General features: G+C 42.5%; 1 long non-coding RNA gene across 1 annotated transcript; it reads right to left on the bottom strand.

Annotated features, from left to right (window-relative positions):
• Positions 1-927: 927 nt before the first annotated feature.
• On the bottom strand, positions 928-16,248 carry LOC139536564 (uncharacterized). Its single transcript, XR_011667326.1, has 3 exons — positions 16,159-16,248; positions 4,127-4,247; positions 928-1,338 (listed from the first exon to the last, which is right to left on the bottom strand). It is a non-coding gene; the product is annotated as an uncharacterized lncRNA (long non-coding RNA).
• Positions 16,249-21,847: the final 5,599 nt, after the last annotated feature.

Below are 21,847 nucleotides of genomic sequence, written 5' to 3'. Positions count from 1 at the left end.
TTTACTGTTGTTTTTATTTCTTTACTTATCTATTTTTCACCTGATATCTTTTTTTTACTTAAAATTCGCACTGTTGGTTAGAGCCTGTAAATAAGCACTTCGCTGTAAGGTCTATCTATACCTGTTGTATTCGGCGTACGTGACAAATAAACCTTGATTTGATTTGATGCGCCAGATACTCAACTAGTCTAAAGAAGGCCAGTTTTTAATCAGAACACCAGTTTTCAGCTGTGCTAACATAATTGCAAAAGGGTTTTCTTATGAGCCTTTTAAAATTATAAACTTGGATTAGCTAACACAATGTGCCATTGGAACACAGGAGTGATGGTTGCTGATAATGGGCCTCTGTACGCCTACGTAGATATTTCATAAAGAATCTGCCGTTTCCAGCTACAATAGTCATTTACAACCTTAACAATGTCTCACTGTATTTCTGATCAATTTGATGTTATTTTACATGGACAAAAAATTTGATTTTCTTTCAAAAACAAGGACATTTCTAAGTGACCCCAAACTTTTGAACGGTAGCGTATACAAATTGTTGAGTGTGGTCTTAGTGCCAGCATTGGTTTGTGGTGGTAAATAGTCAGCTACGAAATATATAGATGAAACTGTAAGGTGGGTAAAAGCCAGAGGCTACATTCCAGAGGATTGTAATGAACATAAACGTGATCCATGCACTGTACCCAAGTAGCTTTTTCCCTCACACTAACATAATTATAGACAATCTACAGGTTGGACAGGAGATTTAGGACAACACTGCTGACTGTCATCACTTATCTAGTTTCTGGGTGAGGTGAAAGCAGCAATTAAAGGATATTTTAAACATTTCTAGCTATTCAGCTCTGACACATTTGGGTGGCCATACCATACATGTTGCGTAAGATAGCTCTACTGTTTATGTACAGTACCAGTCAGTGCCAGGGTTCCTCTTTATTTTTACTATTTTCTACATTGTAGAATAATAGTGAAGACATCAAAACGATGAAATAACACATATGGAATCATGTAGTAACCAAAAAAGTACAAAATATATTTTATATTTGAGACACTCAAAGTAGACACTCTTTGCCTTGATGACAGTTTTGCACACTCTTGGCATTCTCTCAACCAGCTTCACCTGGAATGCTTTTCCAACAGTCTTGAAGGAGTTCCCACATATGCTGAGCACTTGTTGACTGCTTTTCCTTCACTCTGTGGTCCAACTCATCCCAAACCATCTCAATTGGTTTGAGGTTGGGTGATTGTGGAGGCCAGGTCATCTGATGCAGCCCTCCATCACTCTCCTTCTGGGTCAAATAGCCCTTACACAGCCTGGAGGTGTGTTGGGTCATTGTCCTGTTGAAAAACAAATTATATTTTTATTTATTTATTCTTTATTTCACCTTTATTTAACCAGGTAGGCCAGTTGAGAACAGGTTCTCATTAGCAACTGCGACCTGGCCAAGATAAAGCAAAGCAGTGCGACAAAAACAACAACACAGAGTTACACATAAACAAACGTACAGTCAATAACACAAAAGAAAAATAGAATAATCAATGTGTGCAAATGTAGAAGAGTAGGAAGGTAGGCAATAAATAGGCCTTAGAGGCAAAAATAATAATAATACTGGAGTGATAGATGTGCAGATGATGATGTGCAAGTAGAGATACTGGGGGGCAAAAGAGCAAGAGGGTAAGTAATAATATGGGGATGAGGTAGTCAGGTGTGCTATTTACAGATTGGCTGTGTACAGGTACAGTGATCGGTACAGACATCGCCGAAGTCAAGGATCGGTAGGATAGTCAGTTTTACGAGGGTATGTTTGGCGGCATAAGTGAAGGAGGCTTTGTTGCGAAATAGGAAGCCGATTCTAGATTTCATTTTGGATTGTATATACTTAATGTGAGTCTGGAAGGAGATTTTACAGTCTAACCAGACACCTAGGTATTTGTAGTTGTCCACATAGTCTTGGTCGGAACCGTCCAGAGTAGTGATGCGAGTCGGGCGGGAGAGTGCGGGCAGCAATTGGTTGAAGAGCATGCACTTAGTTTTACTAGCATTTACAAGCAGTTGGAGGCCACGGAAGGAGTGTTGTATGGCATTGAAGCTTGTTTGGAGGTTTGTTAGCAGTGTCCAAAGAACTGCCTAATGCATACAGAATGGTGTCGTCTGCGTAGAGGTGGATCAGAGAATCACCAGCAACAAGAGCAACATCATTGATATATACAGAGAAAAGAGTCGGCCCGAGAATTGAACCCTGTGGCACCCCCATAGAGACTGCCAGAGGTCCGGACGACAGGCCTTCCGATTTCACAAACTGAACTCTATCTGAGAAGTAGTTGGTGAACCAGGCGAGGCAGTCATTTGAGAAGCCAAGGCTATTGAGTCTGTCAATCTTGTCTGCAGAGTCGAAAGCCTTGGCCAGGTTGATGAAGACGGCTGCTCAGTACTGATAGTCCCACTAAGCGCAAACCAGATGGGATGGCGTATCGCTGCAGAATGCTGTGGTAGTCATGCTGATTACATGTGCCATGGAATTCTAAATAAATCACAGACAGTGTCAAAAGGCAAAGCACCCACACACCATCACACCTCCTCCTCCATGCTTCAGGGTGGGAACTACACATAAGGAGATCATCTGTTCACCTAACCTGCGTCTCACAAAGACACAGGTTGGAACCAAAAATCTCAAATTTGGAATCATCAGACAAAAGGACAGATTTCCACCGGTCTAATGTCCAGTGGTTTCTTTGCAGCAATTCGACCATGAAGGCCTGATTCACACAGTCTCCTCTGAACAGTTAATCTTGAGATGTTTCTGTTTCTTGAACTCTGTGAAACATTTATTTGGGCTGCAATGTCTGAGGTTGGTAACTCTAATGAACTTATCCTCTGCAGCAGAGGTAACTCTGGGTCTTCCATTCCTGTGGCGGTCCTCGTGAGAGCCAGTTTCATCATAGAGCTCGATGGTTTTTGCGACTGCACTTGAAGAAACTTTCCAAGTTCAATGACATTTTCTGGATTGACTGACCATGTCTTAAAGTAATGATGGATTGCCGTTTCTCTTTGCTTATTGGAGCTGTTCTTGCCATAATATGGACTTGGTCTTTTACCACCCCTACCTTGTCACAGCACAACTGATTGGCTCAAACGCATTAAGAAGGAATGAAATTCCACAAATGAACTTTTAACAAGGCACACCTGTTAATTGAAATGTATTCCAGGTGACTACCTCATGAAGTTGGTTGAGAGAATGCCAAGAGTGTGCAAAGTTGTCATCAAGGCAAAGGGTGGCTACTTTGAAGAATCTCAAATATAAAATATAACCTGATTTGATTAAAAATGTGTTGGTTACTACATGATTCCATGTGTTATTTCATAGTTTTGGTGTCTTCACTATTATTCGACAATGTAGAAAATATTAAAAATAAAGAAAAACCCTGGAATGAGAAGGTGTGTCCAAACTTTTAACTGGTAATGTATACTACATAAAGTACCTGTTCATATTGACAAAAGCATTATACATGGAGTAACTTTCTAAACTAAATTCTTACCCCAAAACTATACCCCAAATGATGAATCGTAAATAACACCACATGGCATTGAGTTGTCTTGGTATTTCCGAATTCAATAAACCATTTCCATGCAAAATGTTCTCTTTTCCCATCAATATTTAGGACTGGTTAAGTCCTGCAAGTGAAACTGCGCAACAGAAATAACATCTAAATAAATATTTATTTGAAGGAGTGACTCAAAGGAAATGCATGCATGTCCTTCAGACCCAGATGACTAAGACTGAATGTCTAAGAGGTTAACTCCATGATAGACACCAGATAGATCAAGATGGATTTTAATTGGAAGAGATTGCATCTCAATAAAATCTAGCTGAAAGTCTTGATCTGGGTCTGAAGGTCCAAAGTCATGCTATAGGCTTCAATGAGATGGGATAAAGTGAGGTGGAGTAAAGTACACACTACATGTATAATTTGGATGAACTATCCCTTTAATTACTGTATCTCAGGAGATCATAAACGACACTAAATTTGATTCAAGTACAGCAAGTTAAAAAGAATACACATATTCATATAGAAACACTCCCCAGCACACTAGCACACAATCGCACAAAAACACACTCATACTCACACTTGCATGCACACACAAAGGAGTTGCTACGGCTCAAATCTTGCATTTCTTCCAATCTGGTTCATTGTCAGCCTCTTCATCAGACTCTTCCTCATCTTGAAAGATTGCAACTGGTTGGGTACTGGCAGAAGACAGGGAGGAGGGGAGACAATTTACTTTGGTACGGTACATTACAACCATCCTTACGCAATACAAATAAGATAGTCTTATTCAGCGTCAACACGACAGAAAATTAAACTGATACAGACCGAGAGAAGGAATACTGGGACAAGATTTTAAGAGTCAGAATAAAGGAGTAGTGAAAGGGATAGGACATTAACCAGTGAGGCAGGTCGGCAGGAGATTAAACCATTTCCTTATTGTTATCACTCTACCCATTCTGAGCAGTGATTAAAATCCAACATCTGTCCTAGGTGAATAAGGGAGTGGACATGACACACACTCACAGAAACATACAGACACACACGAAAAGCACACATGGGGTTAGACTATAGGAAGGAGAGTAGGGAAATTAGGAATATGTTCTTCCAATACCTCCACTAGGTCCAGGCAGCAACTAAAAGACTTGTAGTGTGAATCCTACTCAATGACACTTTCCTTAAGATGTTTTATAGACCATACCCTCTCTTTTAGAACTTTCTTACAGGTCATTCAATGATCAGGTGAGGGAGTTGTAATACAATATTTCTAGTGTTCTGTCTCGTGTGTGTGTGTTAGTGTTGCGCGGGTCAGCTGTTTGTTCACCCGTACCCGCCCGCAATTGCTAATAACCAATCTGCAACTGCCTGACTGTGATAAAGTGAAAATCTGAGGCCCGCACCCAACTCTAACCAGCAAATAATGAAAAAGCGCTATAGGCTACAGTTAAAGACTGCAGAACGATTATTCGACAGGAGTGCTGGATTTTTTTGGTCCCCGATTCAGATATATATCTGCTTAGAATATCCAACATTTTGGTAGGGTATTTGAAAGATGGCGCCGAAGAACATGGCTGACGTTTTACGTTCTCCCAACCAATTGTGCTATTTTGTTATTTTTTTTGCATTTTTTATAACTTATTTTTCTACTTATTGTGTATATAATGTCCTGCTACTGTCTCTTATGACCGAAAATAACTTCTGGACATCAGAAAAGCGATTACTCACCGCGGACTGGAAGAACATTTTTCTTTTAACGATTCCGACGAGAAGGATCTCCTGCTTTCACTGGAACAAGCCCAGATCCACACCGTTTGCATGAAAAAAAAGATGCCGGAAAAGGGGCCGCAGATCGGCGATCCTTCTGAAAATCCGGAGGCGAGCGGGTAAACTCCCACTGCCTTCCATTCTTCTCGCTAACGTGCAATCACTGGACAATAAAATGGACGACCTACGATTAAGATTATCCTACCAATGGGAAATTAAAAACTGTAACATCTTATGTTTCACCGAGACGTAGCTGAACGAGGATACAGACAATATAGAGCTGGCAGGATTTTCCATGTACCGGCAGAACAGAGACGCTACCTCTGGTAAGACGAGGGGTGGAGGTGTGTGTCTTTTTGTCAATAACAGCTGGTGAGCGATGTCTAAGATTAAGAAGTCTCGAGGTATTGCTCGCCTGAGGTAGAGAACCTAAAAAGCTGTAGACTGCACTATCTACCAAGAGATTTCTCATCTGTATTATTTGTAGCCGTCTATTTACCACCACAAAACAAAGCTGGCACTAAGACCGCTCTTAACCAACTCTATAATGCCATAAGCAAAGAAGAAAATGCTCACCTAGAAGCGATGCACCTAGTGGCCGGGAACTTTAATGCAGGCAAAATTAAATCAGTTTTACCAAATTTTTACCAGCCTGTCACATGTGCAACCAGGGGGAAAAACCTGAGACCACCTTTACTCCACACACAGAGATGCATACAAAGCTCTCCCCCACCCTCCATTTGGCAAATCTGACCACAATTCTATCCTCCTGATTCCTGCTTACATGTAAAAACTAAAGCAGGAAATACCAGTGACTCACTCAATATGGAAGTGGTCAGATGACGCGGATGCTACACTACATGACTGTTTTGCTAGCACAGACTGGAATATGTTCCGGGATTCATCCAATGGCATTGAGGAATACACCACCTCAGTCATCGGCTTCATCAATAAGTGCATCAATGATGTTGTCCCCACAGTGACTGTACGTACATATCCCAACCAGAAGCCATGGATTACAGGCAACATCCGCATCGAGCTAAAGGCTAGAGCTGCCGCTTTCAAGGAGCGGGAGACTAATCCGGACGCTTATAAGAAATCCCGTTATGCCCTCAGACGAACCATCAAACAAGCAAAGAATCAATACAGAATTAAGATTGAATCCTACTACACCGGCTCTGATGCTCGTCGGATGTGGCAGGGCTTGAAAACTATTACGGACTACAAAGGGAAACCCAGACACGAGCTGCCCAGTGACGCGAGCATACCAGATGAGCTAAATGCCTTTTATGCTCGCTTCGAGGCAAGCAACACTGAAGCATGCACGAGAGCACCAGCTGTCCTGGATGACTGTGTGATAACACTCTCTGTAGCCGATGTGAACAAAACCTTTAAAAAGGTCAACATTCACAAAGCCGCTGGGCCAGACGGATTACCAGGACGTGTACTCAAACCATGCGCGGACCAACTGTTAAGTGTCTTCACTGACATTTTCAATCTCTCCCTGACCGAGTCTGTAATACCTACATGTTTCAAGCAGACCCCCATAGTCCCTGTGCCCAAGGAAGCGAAGGTAACCTGCCTTAATGATTACCGCCCCGTGGCACTCAAGTCGGTAGCCATGAAGTGCTTTGAAAGGCTGGTCATGGCTCACATCAACAGCATCCTCCCAGACACCCTAGACACACCTCGATTTGCATACCGCCCCAACAGATCCACAGAAGACGCAATCTCTATTGCACTCCACACTGCCCTTTCCCACCTGGACATAAGGAACACCTATGTGAGAATGCTATTCATTGACTACAGCTCAGCGTTCAACACCATAGTGCTCTCACAGCTGATCACTAAGCTAAGGGACTAAATAACTGGATCCTGGACTTCCTGGCGGGCCGCCCCAGGTGGTAAGGGTAGGTAACAACACATCCGCCACGCTGATCCTCAACACGGGGGCCCCTCAGGGGTGCGTGCTCAGTCCCCTCCTGTACTCTCTGTTCACTCATGACTGCATGGTCAGGCATGACTCCAACATGGCATGACTCCAACGACTACAGAAAAAGGAGGACTGAGCACGCCCCCATTCTTATCGACGGGGCTGTAGTGGAGCAGGTTGAGAGCTTCAAGTTCATTGGCGTCCACATCACCAACAAACTAACATGGTCCAAGCACACCAAGGCATATGTGAAGAGGGCACGACAAAACCTATTCCCTCTCAGGAAACTTGGCATGGGTCCTCAGATCCTCAAAAGGTTTTACAACTGCACCATCGAGAGCATCCTGACGGGTTGCATCACTGCCTGGTATGGCAACTGCTCGGCCTCTGACCGCATGGCACTACAGAGGGTAGTGCGTATGGCGCAGTACATCACCGTTTGCAAACTTCCTGCCATCCAGGACCTCTATACCAAGCGGTGTCAGAGGAAGGCCCTACATTTTTTTAGACTCCAGCCACCCTAGTCATAGACTGCTCTCTCTGCTACTGCATGGCAAGCAGTACTGGAGCACTAAGTCTAGGTCCAAGAGGCTTCTTAACAGTTTCTACCCCCAAGGCATAAGACTCATGAACAGCTAATCAAATGGCTACCCAGACTATTTGCATTGCCCCCCCTTCTACGCTGCTGCTACTCTGTTATTATATATGCATAGTCACTTTAATAACTCTACCTACATGTACATATTACCTCAATTACCTTGACACCGGTGCCCCCGCACATTGACTCTGTACCGGTACCCCCTGTATATAGTCCCGCTATTGTTATTTACTGCTGCTCTTTAATTATTTGTTATTCTTATCTCATACTTTTTTTGTTGTTGGTATTTTCTTAAAACAGCATTGTTGGTTAAGGGCTTGTAAGTAAGCATTTCACTATACGGTCTACAACTGTTGTATTTGGTGCATGTGACAAATACAATTTGTTTATATTTGATTTGATTTATTAGAGCTCCGGTAGAGAATGTGAGATCAACAAACAGAGAGAGAGTAGATATGGATGTTGAGAGTAGATATAGCTATTGAGAGAAAATATAGCTATTGACAGGAGATATAGCTATTGAGAGTAGATATGGATATTGAGAGTAGATATAACTATTGAGAGTATTTATAGCTATTGAGAGAAAACAGCTATTGAGAATAGATATAGCTATTGAGAGTAGATATAGCTATTGAGAGTAGATATAACTATTGAGAGTAGATATAGCCATTGAGAGTAGATATAGCCATTGAGAGTAGATATAGCTATTGAGAGTAGATATAGCTATTGAGAGTAGCTATAACTATTGAGAGGAGATATAGCTATTGAGAGTAGCCTTGAGTAGCCCTGAGCAAGGTAGTTAACCCACTGTTCCCCGGGCGCCGAAGATGTGGATGTCAATTAAGGCAGCCCCTGCACCTCTCTGATTTCAGTTGAGTACATTCAGTTGGACAACTGACTAGGTATCCCCCTTTCCCTTTCCCTAGGCGGCAGGTAGCCTAGTGGTTAGAGTGTTGGGCCAGTCACCGAAAGGTTGCTAGATTGAATCTCCGAGCTGACACGGTAAAAATCTGTCATTTTGTCCCTGAACAAGGCAGTTAACCCACTGTTCCTAGGCCGTCATTGTAAATAAGAATTTGTTCTCAACTGACTTGCCTAGTTAAATAAAAAAATATAACTATTGAGAGTAGATCTAGCTATTGAGAGTAGATCTAGGTATTGAGAGTAGATATAGCCATTGTGTTATGATTTTTATGAATAATGACTAAATGATGTATACATTTAACGTAGAACTATAACTAACTGAATTCTACCCTGTTTTTCTATATTGATAAATAATGTTAGTTCATAAGAAAGAGGTTATGTAGCATGTACCTAGGAAGAGAGGGATGTATGTGTGTGCCTAAAGAAAACAAAGTGGATCATTAAACTATGTTTGAACCGACCCGGCTATAAATCTGGGGAGATAAGATAGGACAGGGAGAGCTAGAGATACAGGAAATCTGGAGGGGACTGGAACTGTCAGCTGTGTGGTAATAAACTTTGGTGAGACTCCAGGAGAAAAAGAGAGAATCCAAAGTTAGTGTGTATGTATGTGCGTAGGTTAAGAGAATAGTATAAAAGGAACATTTTTGTATATGCACAGCAGAGCTCTCGTAAATAAACTTTGCTGACTATTGTAGACTGGCCTCTGTCTGTTTCATTTCAATAAGAACCTTACAAATTCTTAGTAACAGACAGAGTAGTTTAATTGAAGTTCAGTTTATGAACATTGAGAACAAAATTCTCATGACACATTGAGAGTATATATAGCCATTGAGAGTAAATATAGCCATTGAGAGTATATATAGCCATTGAGAGTAGATATAGCCATTGAGAGTATATATAGCCATTGAGAGTAGATATAGCTATTGAGAGAAAATATAGCCATTGAGAGTAGATATAGCCATTGAGATTAGATATAGCCATTGAGAGTAGATATAGCCATTGAAAATAGATATAGCCATTGAGAGTAGATATAGCCATTGAGAGTAGATATAGCCATTGAGAGTAGATATAGCCATTGAGAGTAGATATAGCCATTGAGAGTAGATATAGCCATTGAGAATAGATATAGCCATTGAGAGTAGATATAGCCATTTTAGAATAGATATAGCCGTTGAGAGTAGATATAGCTATTGAGAGAAAATATAGCCATTGAGAGGAGATATAGCTATTGAGAGTAGATATAACTATTGAGAGTAGATATAGCTATTGAGAGTAGATATAACTATCGAGAGTAGATATAGCTATTGAGAGTAGCCCTGAGTAGCCCTGAGTAGTTAACCCACTGTTCCCCGGGTGCCGAAGATGTGGATGTCGATTAAGGCAGCCCTCGCACCTCTCTGATTTCAGTTGAATACATTCAGTTGGACAACTGACTAGGTATCCGCCTTTCCCTTTCCCTAGGCTGCAGGTAGCCTAGTGGTTAGAGTGTTGGGCCAGTCACCGAAGGGTTGCTGGATTGAATCTCCGAGCTGACAAGGTAAAAATCTGTCGTTCTGTTCCTGAACAAGGCAGTTAACCCACTGTTCCTAGGCCGTCATTGTAAATAAGAATTTGCCTAGTTAAAACTTATTGTCACTATAGGGGGTGCTGTTTCAACTTTGTAAAATATCGTCCCCAAATTAAACTGCCTCGTACTCAATTCTTGCTCGTACAATATGCATATTATTATTACTATTGGATAGAAAACACTCTCTAGTTTCTAAAACCGTTTGAATTATATCTGTGAGTTAAACAGAACTCGAGTTGGAGCAATTTTCCTGTGAGGAAGTGAGAAGTCTGAAATCATGCAGGCTGTTCTGAGGTCGGTTTATTAATTTGCCTGTCTTCTATTGGTTGAGATGCACTGCATACGCCTTCCCCTGGATGTCAGCAAATAGTGAGAATTGGAATGGAGTTGCTAGGCAGATCTGAGGCCTTATAAATAGGCTCGGAACGTGATGTCCTCTCTTTCCTTCGTTCGCCATGACGCAAGGCAGACCTCAGGATGGCGTTCTAGAAAGCTCCCGTTATAGCCCTTAGATATATCCGGCTCTGATTTTATTCAATATAGGTGTTAGAAACATCATAACGTAGTTATTTTAAACCGAGTTATTTCAGTTTATGTGAGTATATTGCGATTTTAGAAATTTTCTTTGTGCTGCGCAATAGTGAGTTGGGCACGTCTTCGCCACATGGCTAATGTTTACAGCTAATTCCAAAGTTGAAGGCGACAATCTACAACCGAGCAACGATTCTTTTGGACAAAGGACAACTTGCCCAAGATTCTGATGGAAGCTCATCAAAAAGTAAGAACTATTTATGATGTTAATTCGTTGTTCTGTGGAAAAATTTAAAATGATTATTCCTCCATTCATTTCGGTGGGGTCTCGCTATAACGCACCCTGTATGTCGTAGTAACGTTAATTTAAAAATCTAACACAGCGGTTGCATTAAGAACTAATGTATCTTTCATTTGCTGTCCAACCTGTATTTTTAAGTCAAGTTTATGATTTGTTATTGATTAGATTAGGTGCCTCTCCAAGATGGCGCCGGCCAGATTGCCTGAAATGTTGCTACTAATCACATTGTATAACCACGATTTGTGCCGCTAAATATGCACATTTTCGAACAAAACCTATATGCATTGTGTAATATGATGTTACAGGACTGTCATCTGATGAAGTATATCAAGGTTAGTCAAAAATTATATATCTTTTGCTGGATTGTTACGATCGCTAACCTTTGCTGCTGGTAAATTGCTTGTGTTTCTGGCTATTGTGGTAAGCTAATATAATGCTATATTGTGTTTTCGCTGTAAAACACTTAAAAAATCTGAAATATTGGCTGGAATCACAAGATGTTGGGCTTTCATTTGCTGTACGCTGTGTATTTTTCAGAAATGTTTTATGATGAGTATTTAGGTATTTGACGTTGGTCTCTGTAATTATTCTGGCTGCTTCAGCGCGATTTCAGATTGCAGCTGCAATGTAGAACTGTGATTTATACCTGAAATATGCACATTTTTCTAACAAAACATATGCTATACAATAAATATGTTATCAGACTGTCATCTGATGAAGTTGTTTCTTGGTTAGTGACTATTTATATCTTTATTTGGTCGAATTAGAGATGGCTACCTATGCAGGAAAAAAATGGTGGGGAAAAAAAGTTGTGTCTTTTGCTATGGTGGTTAGCTAATAGAAATACATATTGTGTCTTCCCTGTAAAACATTTAAAAAATCGGAAATGATGGCTGGATTCACAAGATCTGTATCTTTCATTTGGTGTCTTGGACTTGTGATTTCATGAACATTTTATTATATGATATCCCTGTAGCTTTAGGCTAGGCTATGCTAGTCTGCTTTTTTGATGGGGGGATCCCGGATCCGGGTTTGTGACTCGTTAGAGGTTAAATGAAAAAATATAACTATTGAGAGTAGATCTAACTATTGAGAGTAGATCTAACTATTGAAAGTAGATCTAACTATTGAAAGTAGATCTAACTATTGAGAGTAGATCTAACTATTGAGAGTAGATCTAACTATTGAGAATAGATCTAACTATTGAGAGTAGATCAAACTATTGAGAGTAGATCAAACTATTGAGAGTAGATCAAACTATTGAGAGTAGATCAAACTATTGAAAGTAGATCTAACTATTGAGAGTAGATCTAGCTATTGAGAGTAGATCTAGCTATTGAGAGTAGATCTAATTATTGAGATTAGATCTAATTATTGAGAGTAGATTTAACTATTGAGAGTAGATTTAACTATTGAGAGTAGATCTAACTATTGAGAGTAGATTTAACTATTGAGAGTAGATTTAACTATTGAGAGTAGATTTAACTATTGAGAGTAGATTTAACTATTGAGAGTAGATTTAACTATTGAGAGTAGATTTAGCTCGACATCCACATCGTCGGCACCCGGGGAACAGTGGGTTAAGTACTCAGGGCTAATCTCAATAGCTATATCCTCTCTCTCTCTCTCTCTCTCTCTCTCTCTCTCTCTCTCTCTCTCTCTCTCTCTCTCTCTCTCTCTCTCTCTCTCTCTCTCTCTCTCTCTCTCTCTCTCTCTCTCTCTCTCTCTCTCTCTCTCTCTCTCTCTCTCTCTCTCTCTCTCTCTCTCTCTCCCTCTCTCCCTCTCTCTCTGAGGAAGGGAATATGTGAGCATTCAAGAGAACAGCTGGGCTGCAAACTTCTCTCAAAGCATCACAGCTAAACAGACAGCTGGGAGCCATTTAGTCAGGAAATGTACAGCACCTCAGCTTATTGACTGAGGGTCAGGCAGAGTGTTTGTGTGTGTGATAGACTGTACACACAGTGGGCATAGGAGTCCACAGAGGTCATTGGGGCAGCAGTGGCACAGCAATTAGGTAAATGTGTTAGTAGGGGAACCCAAAAGGGGTTGCATTGTGTTGTTGTGACCCTGAACTGCAATGGTATTACTGTATTAAATCTAATCTTGAATGTGAGTGGCTTTGGATTAATGTGTCTGGTAAAGTAAAAAATATTGCCTATCCATTTCAAGGAAGAGAGCTCTAACATTGGTCAAGCCCAACGCCAGACTTGTGGGACCGCATTAGGGTCCACTCTGTCTTTCTCCAGCTGTTTCTTAGTGCTGTGCTGCCGGGCCTCATGGTACATGGGAAGAGCATGGGCTGGAGGGAGAGAGAAAACGAGAGAGAGAAACTGAGACAGAGAGAAAGCGAGAGAGAGAAAGAGAGAGAGCCAGAGACAGAGAGAGAGCGAGAGACAGAGGGAAAGAGACCGAGAGAGCGCGAGAGCGAGAAAGAGAGAGAGCCAGAGACAGAGAGAGAGCGAGAGAGAGCGAGAGAGAGAGAGAAAGAGAGAGAAAAAGAGAAACAGAACGTGAGGGATAGAGAGAACAAACACAAAACACATAGACTAACAAACATGTCAACAGGCCATACTGGAAAGCAAAGCATAACATAGCATTACACTCAAACACACCAAGTGGCCTCTGGCGAGGTCCATGTCCTCTCAGTGTACTCTTTCTGCCATGTTGGACCCCAACAGGGTCATTATCACTTCCAGGTTTATATTTACACATATTTCCCCAACATTATACGTATGCTTGGATATCTGAGTAACACTGTGTGTGTGTGTGTGTGTGTGTGTGTGTGTGTGTGTGTGTGTGTGTGTGTGTGTGTGTGTGTGTGTGTGTGTGTGTGTGTGTGTGTGTGTGTGTGTGTGTGTGTGTGTGTGTGTGTGTGTGTGTGTGTGTGTGTGTGTGTGTGTGTGTGTGTGTGTGTGTGTGTGTGTGTGTGTGTGTTTCCTCAAGGGTTACAGAGACACACTTAGTGTAGTGCTAGATGAAGTGATTTTCCATTCAGGAGCCCCTGTTGTCACTGCTCAGTGTTAATTCTTCTCCTCCACGCTACATTAAACAAAAAGGTTACTGTTAACAGATCCCCACTCTTTTCTCAATGGGCCATCACCACGCTTCCTCTTCCTTCTAATTTTCCAGCGCTAGGGCACAGGTTTGTCACTCAGCGACCATGACCTTTACTCTCACAGCCTGTCAGCGTGGCGATGAAATCACATGATGGATATTAAAAAGGGTTCTGTCGCCTAAACAATAAGCTGTGTTTCCCTACTAGTCAATCACGGCTCAGCCAGGTGTCTGGTCCTCCTATTCCTGTTCATACCTCAGTGAGAGATATACAAGGCTGACAGAGGAGAGCCACGCATCGTCCATGCATAGTGCAGCAGTGATTAGTGTGGAAATGACAGACTGTCTGGGTTAAAGACTGGTCAAGTGTGGTGGGTTGTAGGGAAGGGGGGGTGTTGATTTAGGAGAGGGGTGAGTGGGAGTATGAGAGGGGAGTGTGTGTGTAAGCAGGGGGTATCACGCTGCCTGAGGTGGGAGAGGTGGCTGTCCCTGGCGTGACTGGAGCCCTGGTGGTTGACGCGTGGCATCATGCCCTGTGGCGGTCTGCTCACTCACGGTCACCATCAGCTAATGGGCCTGCACTGTGACAACACTGACTGAACACTGCCTGATGTCACCTCTGAAAGCTGTGTGTGTGTGAGAGAGTGAGTGTTGTGTGATACTGCTAGCATGTTTTGTGTGTCTGTGTGTGTCCCCAACATTATACATATGCTTGTATATCTGAGTAACACTGTGTGTGTGTGTGTGTGTGTGTGTGTGTGTGTGTGTGTGTGTGTGTGTGTGTGTGTGTGTGTGTGTGTGTGTGTGTGTGTGTGTGTGTGTGTGTGTGTGTGTGTGTGTGTGTGTGTGTGTGTGTTATGACGGTATTTTATGTTTTGAATAATCAAAGTTCTACATTTGCTTTATGAGTAGTGCGTGACCCTAGGGTGGCAACACATATATTCTAAATTATTATTTCTCCATTCTGATTGTTTTATACCGTTCAATTCAACCCCACCAAAAATTCAGCATTTTCATAAATTTATGCATTTCATACGCTCATTTGAGGTCATTCCACACGGCCACGTAGGACTGCACAATTTGGGCGAACAATCAAGGTCTTATTTTTAACCAAAATGTTGCAATTACGATTTGACTTGTGATTTAGAGCAAAACACTTGGGTGAACTGTTGGAATCATGGAAATATAATGATTATTCTAATTCTACAGTTAGAATATAACAGTGGGAACTTTGACTACAGTGTTTGACATGACAGAAAATTAAAATGCCAGGAAGGTGTTATTGTGACAGGGTAGTGTTGACAAGTGTTTCCTAGGGCTTTGCTTATTCCTCTTTGATTTAGAAGATACTGTTGCACAAAAAAGCATGCAGATGTAGGTCTACACCATCACTGATAATATCAGGCTGTATAGCTAGTTACGTTTGCTCTGACTCAGCTAGCTAGCAATTAGCATTAGCGACTAAGAAGATTTAGGCCCAACTAACTAAGAAAATACAAACAAGCTTTTTTCAGATGTCAGAAACACAAACTAATAGTGTAATTATAGAATGCTAGTGTATTTTAATTAAGAAGCAAAGTGAAAACAGCATCGTTGATGTCAACATTGTTGTATGTGCTGCATTGACCAGGCAGAGACCCCTGTCACTCAAGGAGCGCGTTTGTTGTTCCTCCAACACTATCCAACACTATCCTGTCACAGGATACTCTACTCTCTCTTGATAGAGAGTAGAGATGACTCAAGTAGCGAAGGTAACTATAAAAATGGAAGTTACACACAGCATATCACATTTAACAAACCAAACATTCAAATAATGTTATAGAAGGTAAAGTAAAAACCCAAACCGGTCCATGCATCAATACCGGTATATCGTCAAATACGGTATACCGCCCAGCCCTATTGTGTGTGTGACTGTGTGTGTGTGTTGAGGTACTTACGTGTGATGATGTATTCTTGCATCAGTGTCTCTCTTTCATCTTGCTCTTCACCACACACAGCTTAGCCCCCCTGCACACAGAGAGTTAGCGACGCCACACAGTTCATATTTTATTCTGTGAGAGAGACAAGGTCAGCTTTATACACCGTTCTCAAACATGGCTGCCTGTAGGTTAGAGATGGATCACAGGCCAGTCTCTTCTGCTCTGCTCCTAACAGGATGGAGTCTAGACAACCCACTTCAGACACAGAGAAACAGAGACAGGAGATGAGCTATACAGAGACAATGATTCGTAGCGATGGAGTGGATACATTGTGGTCGTAGTTTGTGCTATTGACCGCGGTAGACTGTAGATGTAGAGTGGGACGCGGCAGGTTTTTATCAGTCGGAGTGGTCTCTGCATTAGTTGACTATATTTGGTCGTCAGGACGGGGCCTAGATCCCTCAGTCTGTGTGTGACAGATGGCTTGCTGCCAAGGGCAAATGTGACCACGCTCATCCAGAGTGTGTGTGGTGTGTGTGCACGTGCAAGTGTGTGTGTTTAGCAGTGATGAAGCACTTGAGAGTGCACGTGTGCACTACTTTTGTGAGAGACTTCCAGTTTATGGGTGGAAATTCTGAGAGATGCTAAGCAGATGTGTGGCAGGTAGCACATTAGTGGCTGGACGTTGGATGTTTCTGAATGTACAGCAGTCTTCTCACTCAGGCTTGTTGTGCTCTCTCAGTCTCTCTAAGAACCTCTGTAACAAAGAGGCCTAGTGTAGGAATGGAAGAGGATGCAATAATCCCACACATAATGAAAAAGGTTTATGACTGATGCTGGGCACAGTAGGTAGTATTACTACCAGTAATACAAGCTGTAGGGAGCATTACAAGCAGTGGGCAGTATTACAAGTAGTGGGCAGTATTACAAGAAGTGAGCAGTACTACAAGCTGTGGGCAGTATTACAAGCTGTGGGCAGTATTTCAAGTAGTGGGCAGTATTACAAGAAGTGAGCAGTACTACAAGCTGTGGGCAGTATTACAAGCTGTGGGCAGTATTTCAAGAAGTGGGCAGTATTTCAAGAAGATTAGAAAGCTATCGCGGTCATCCCCCTCTTCAAAGGGGGTGACACTCTAGACCTAAATAGTTACAGACCTATATCCATCCTGCCCTGCCTATCTAAAGTCTTCGAAAGCCAAGTTAACAAACAGATCACTGACCATTTCGAATCCCACCGTACCTTCTCCGCTGTGCAATCTGGTTTCCGAGCTGGTCACGGGTGCACCTCAGCCACGCTCAAGGTACTAAACAATATCATAACCGCCATCGATAAAAGACATTACTGTGCAGCCGTCTTCATCGACCTGGCCAAGGCTTTCGACTTTGTCAATCACCGTATTCTTATAGGCAGACTCAACAGCTTCGGTTTCTCAAATGACTGCCTCGCCTGGTTCACCAGCTACTTCTCAGATAGAGTTCAGTGTGTCAAATGGGAGGGCCTGTTGTCCGGACCTCTGGCAGTCTCTATGAGGGTGCCACAGGGTTCAATTCTCGGGCTGACTCTTTTCTCTGTATATATCAACGATGTCGCTCTTGCTGCTGGTGATTCCTTGATCGACCTCTACACAGACGACACCATTCTGTATACATCTGGCCCTTCTTTGGACACTGTGTTAACAAACCTCCAAACGAGCTTCAATGCCATACAACACTCCTTCCGTGGCCTCCAACTGCTCATAAACGCTAGTAAAACTAAATGCATGCTCTTCAACCGATTGCTGCCCGCACCAGCCTGCCTGACTAGCATCACCGCTCTGGATGGTTCTGACTTAGAATATGTGGACAACTACAAATACCTAGGTGTCTGGCTAGACTGTAAACTCTCCTTCCAGACTTATATTAAGCATCTCCAATCCAAAATTAAATCTAGAATCGGCTTCCTATTTCGCAACAAAGCCTCCTTCACTCATGCTGCCAAACATACCCTCGTAAAACTGACTATCCTACCGATCCTCGACTTCAGCGATGTCATTTAAAAAATAGCTTCCAACACTCTACTCAGAAAACTGGATGCAGTCTATCACAGTGCCATCTGTTCTGTCACCATAGCCCCATATACCACCCACCACTGCGACCTAAATGCTCTCGTCGGATGGCCCTGGCTACATATTCATCGCCAGTCCCACTGGCTCCAGGTCATCTATAAGTCTTTGCTAGGTAAAGCTCTGCTTTATCTCAGCTCACTGGTCACCATAGCAACACCCACCCGTAGCACGCGGTCCAGCAGGTACAGTTGAAGTCGGAAGTTTACATACAAATAGGTTGGAGTCATTAAAACTTGTTTTTCAACCATTCCACAATTTTCTTGTTAACAAACTATAGTTTTGGCAAGTCGGTTAGGACATGTACTTTGTATATGACACAAGTCATTTTTCCAACAATTGTTTACAGACAGATGATTTCACTTATAATTCACTGTATCACAATTCCAGTGTGTCAGAAGTTTACATACACTAAGTTGACTGTGCCTTTAAACAGCTTGGAAAATTCCAGAAAATTATGCCATGGCTTTAGAAGCTTCTGATAGGCTAATTGACATAATTTGAGTCAAACTCACAGCCTCTTTGCTTGACGTCATGGGAAAATCAAAAGAAATCAGCCAAGACCTCAGCAAATAAATTGTAGACCTCCACAAGTCTGGTTCATCCTTGGGAGCAATTTACAAACGTCTGAAGGTACCATGTTCATCTGTACAAACAATAGTACGCAAGTATAAACACCATTGCATCACGCAACCGTCATACCGCTCAGGAAGGAGACGAGTTCTGTTACGGCAGATTTCCTCCTCTTCGTCAGAAGAGGAGGTGTAGGGATCGGACCAAAACGCAGAGTGGAAAGTGTCCATGTTTTATTCACAATAAACTGAACACTACACGAAACAAAATAACAAAAGATAATCTAACCGAACAACAGTCCCGTGTGGCACGAACACTGACACGAAATACAAACACCCACAAACACACACGTGAACCCCGGCTGCCTAAGTATGATTCTCAATCAGGGACAACGATTGACAGCTGCCTCTGATTGAGAATCATACCAGGCCGAACGCACAAAACCCCAACATAGAAAACAACACAGACAACCCGCCCAACTCACGCCCTGACCATACTAAATAAATACAAAACAAGAGAAAACAGGTCAGGAACGTGACAAGTTCTGTCTCCTAGAGATGAACGTACTGTGGTGCGAAAAGTGCAAATCAATCCCAGAACAACAGCAAAGGACCATATGAAGATGCTGGAGGAAGCAGGTACAAAAGTATCTATATCCACAGTAAAACGAGTCCTATATCGACATAACCTGAAAGGCCGCTCAGCAAGGAAGAAGCCACCGCTACAAGACCGCCATAAAAAAGTCAGACTGCGGTTTGCAACTGCACATGGGAACAAAGAATGTACTTTTTGGAGAAATGTCCTCTGGTCTGATGAAACAAAAATAGAACTGTTTGGCCGATAATGACCATTGTTGTGTTTGGAGGAAAACGGGGGAGGCTTGCAAGCCGAAGAACACCATCCCAACCGTGAAGCACGGTTGTGGGGGTGCCGTGAAGCAGCATCATGTTGTGGGGGTGCCTTGCTGCAGGAGGGACTGGTGCACTTCACAAAATAGATGGCATCATGATGAAAGAAATGTATGTGGATATATTGAAGCAACATCTCAAGACATCAGTCAGGAAGTTAAAGCTTGGTCGCAAATGGGTCTTCCAAATGGACAATGACCCCAAGCATACTTCCAAAGTTGTGGCAAAATGGCTTAAGGACAACAAAGTCAAGGTATTGGAGTGTCCATCACAAAGCCCTGACCTTAAACCTATATAAAAGTTGTGGGCCGAACTGAAAAAGCGTGTGCGAGCAAGGAGGCCTATAAACCTGACTCAGTTACACCAGCCTTGTCAGGACGAATGGGCCAAAACTCACCCAACTTATTGTGGGAAGCTTGTGGAATGCTACCCGAAACATTTGACCCAAGTGAAACAATTTAAAGGCAGTGCTACCAAATACTAATTAACACCAGATTGACTAATTGAAGGAAATAAAAGCTGGAAAAAATCAACCTCTCTGCTTTTATTCTGACATTTCACATTCTTAAAATAAAGTGGTGATCCTAACTGACCTAAAACAGGGAATTTTTACTAGGATTAAATGTCAGGAATTGTGAAAAACTGAGTTTAAATGTATTTGGCTAAGGTGTATGTAAACTTCCGACTTCAACTGAATATCTCACTGGTCATCTCCAAAGCCAACACCTCCTTTGGCCGCCTTTCCTTCCAGTTCTCTGCTGCCAATGACTGGAACGAATTGCAAAAATCGCTGAAGTTGTAGACTTATATCTCCCTCACTAACTTTAAGCATCTGCTATCTGAGCAGCTTACCAATCGCTGCAGCTGTACACAGCCCATCTGTAAATAGCCCATCCAACTATCTACCTCATTCCCATATTGTTTTTATTTACTTTTTTTGCTCTTTTGCACACCAGTATTTCTACTTGCACAGTGTTAATTTTCTAAATTGTAATTACTTCGCTACTATGGCCTATTTATTGCCTTACCTCCTTACTCCATTTGTATATAGATTTTTCTATTGTGTTATTGACTGTACTTTTGTTTATCCCACATGTAACTTTTTTGTCGCACTGCTTTGCTTTATCTTGGCATGGTCGCAGTTGTGAATGAGAACTTGTTCTCAACTGGCCTACCTGGTTAAATAAAGGTGAAATATATATATTTTTTTAATGTGGGGAGTATTACAAGCTGTGTGCAGTATTACAAGCTGTAGGGAGCATTCCAAGAAGTGGGCAGTATTACAAGCTGTGTGCAGTATTACAAGAAGTGGGCAGTATTACAAGCTGTGGGCAGTATTACAAGAAGTGGGCAGTATTACAAGCTGTGGGCAGTTACAAGCAGTTGTCACGACTGCCGCCGAAGTCGGGTACTCTCCTTGTTCGGGCGGCGCTCGACGGTCGGCGTCGCCAGTCTTCTAGCCATCGTCGATCCACTTTTAATTTTCCATTTGTTTTGTCTTGTTTTTCCACACACCTGGTTTCAATTCCCTCATTTACGTGTTGTGTATTTAACCCTCTGGTCCCCCCATGTCTTTGTGTGGGATTGTTTATTGTAGTGCTTGTGCACGTTCCCTGTGAGCACACAACGGGTTATTTTTGTGCCCATTTATCTTGTTGTTCTGGATGCCGTGGGTTTTGATTAATAAATCTCTGGTTATTACCCAGTTCTGCTCTCCTGCGCCTGACTTCTCTGCCGCCAATTACGCACCCCGCTACAGCAGTGGGCAGTATTACAAGCTGTAGGGAGCATTACAAGCAGTGGGCAGTATTACAAGCAGTGGGCAGTATTACAAGCTGTGGGCAGTATTACAAGCTGTGGGCAGTATTACAAGCAGTGGGCATGGATGGAGTATTAGTGTGGATTGGAAGACCCTAGTTAACCCCAGTTTGACAAAGTGAGCGTGTGGGTGGAGGGAGGGATTGTATGTACATGTGTAGCAGTGTGGTGTTTTTTGTGTGAGGTGTGTTTGCCAGAGAGAGAGTGGTGTAGCTGTGGCATGGCGTGCCCTGGCCCTGCGGGTGGATCAGGGTAGCCCTGTGGAGGGTGGGACAGGATGAGGAAGGGCAGGACTAAGGGTGCTGT

Source organism: Salvelinus alpinus, chromosome 1 (assembly GCF_045679555.1).
Source record: "Salvelinus alpinus chromosome 1, SLU_Salpinus.1, whole genome shotgun sequence".
Lineage (NCBI taxonomy): Eukaryota > Metazoa > Chordata > Actinopteri > Salmoniformes > Salmonidae > Salvelinus > Salvelinus alpinus.
Note: the sequence above shows the minus strand (reverse complement) of the source record. Positions and strands in the feature narration are given on the sequence as shown.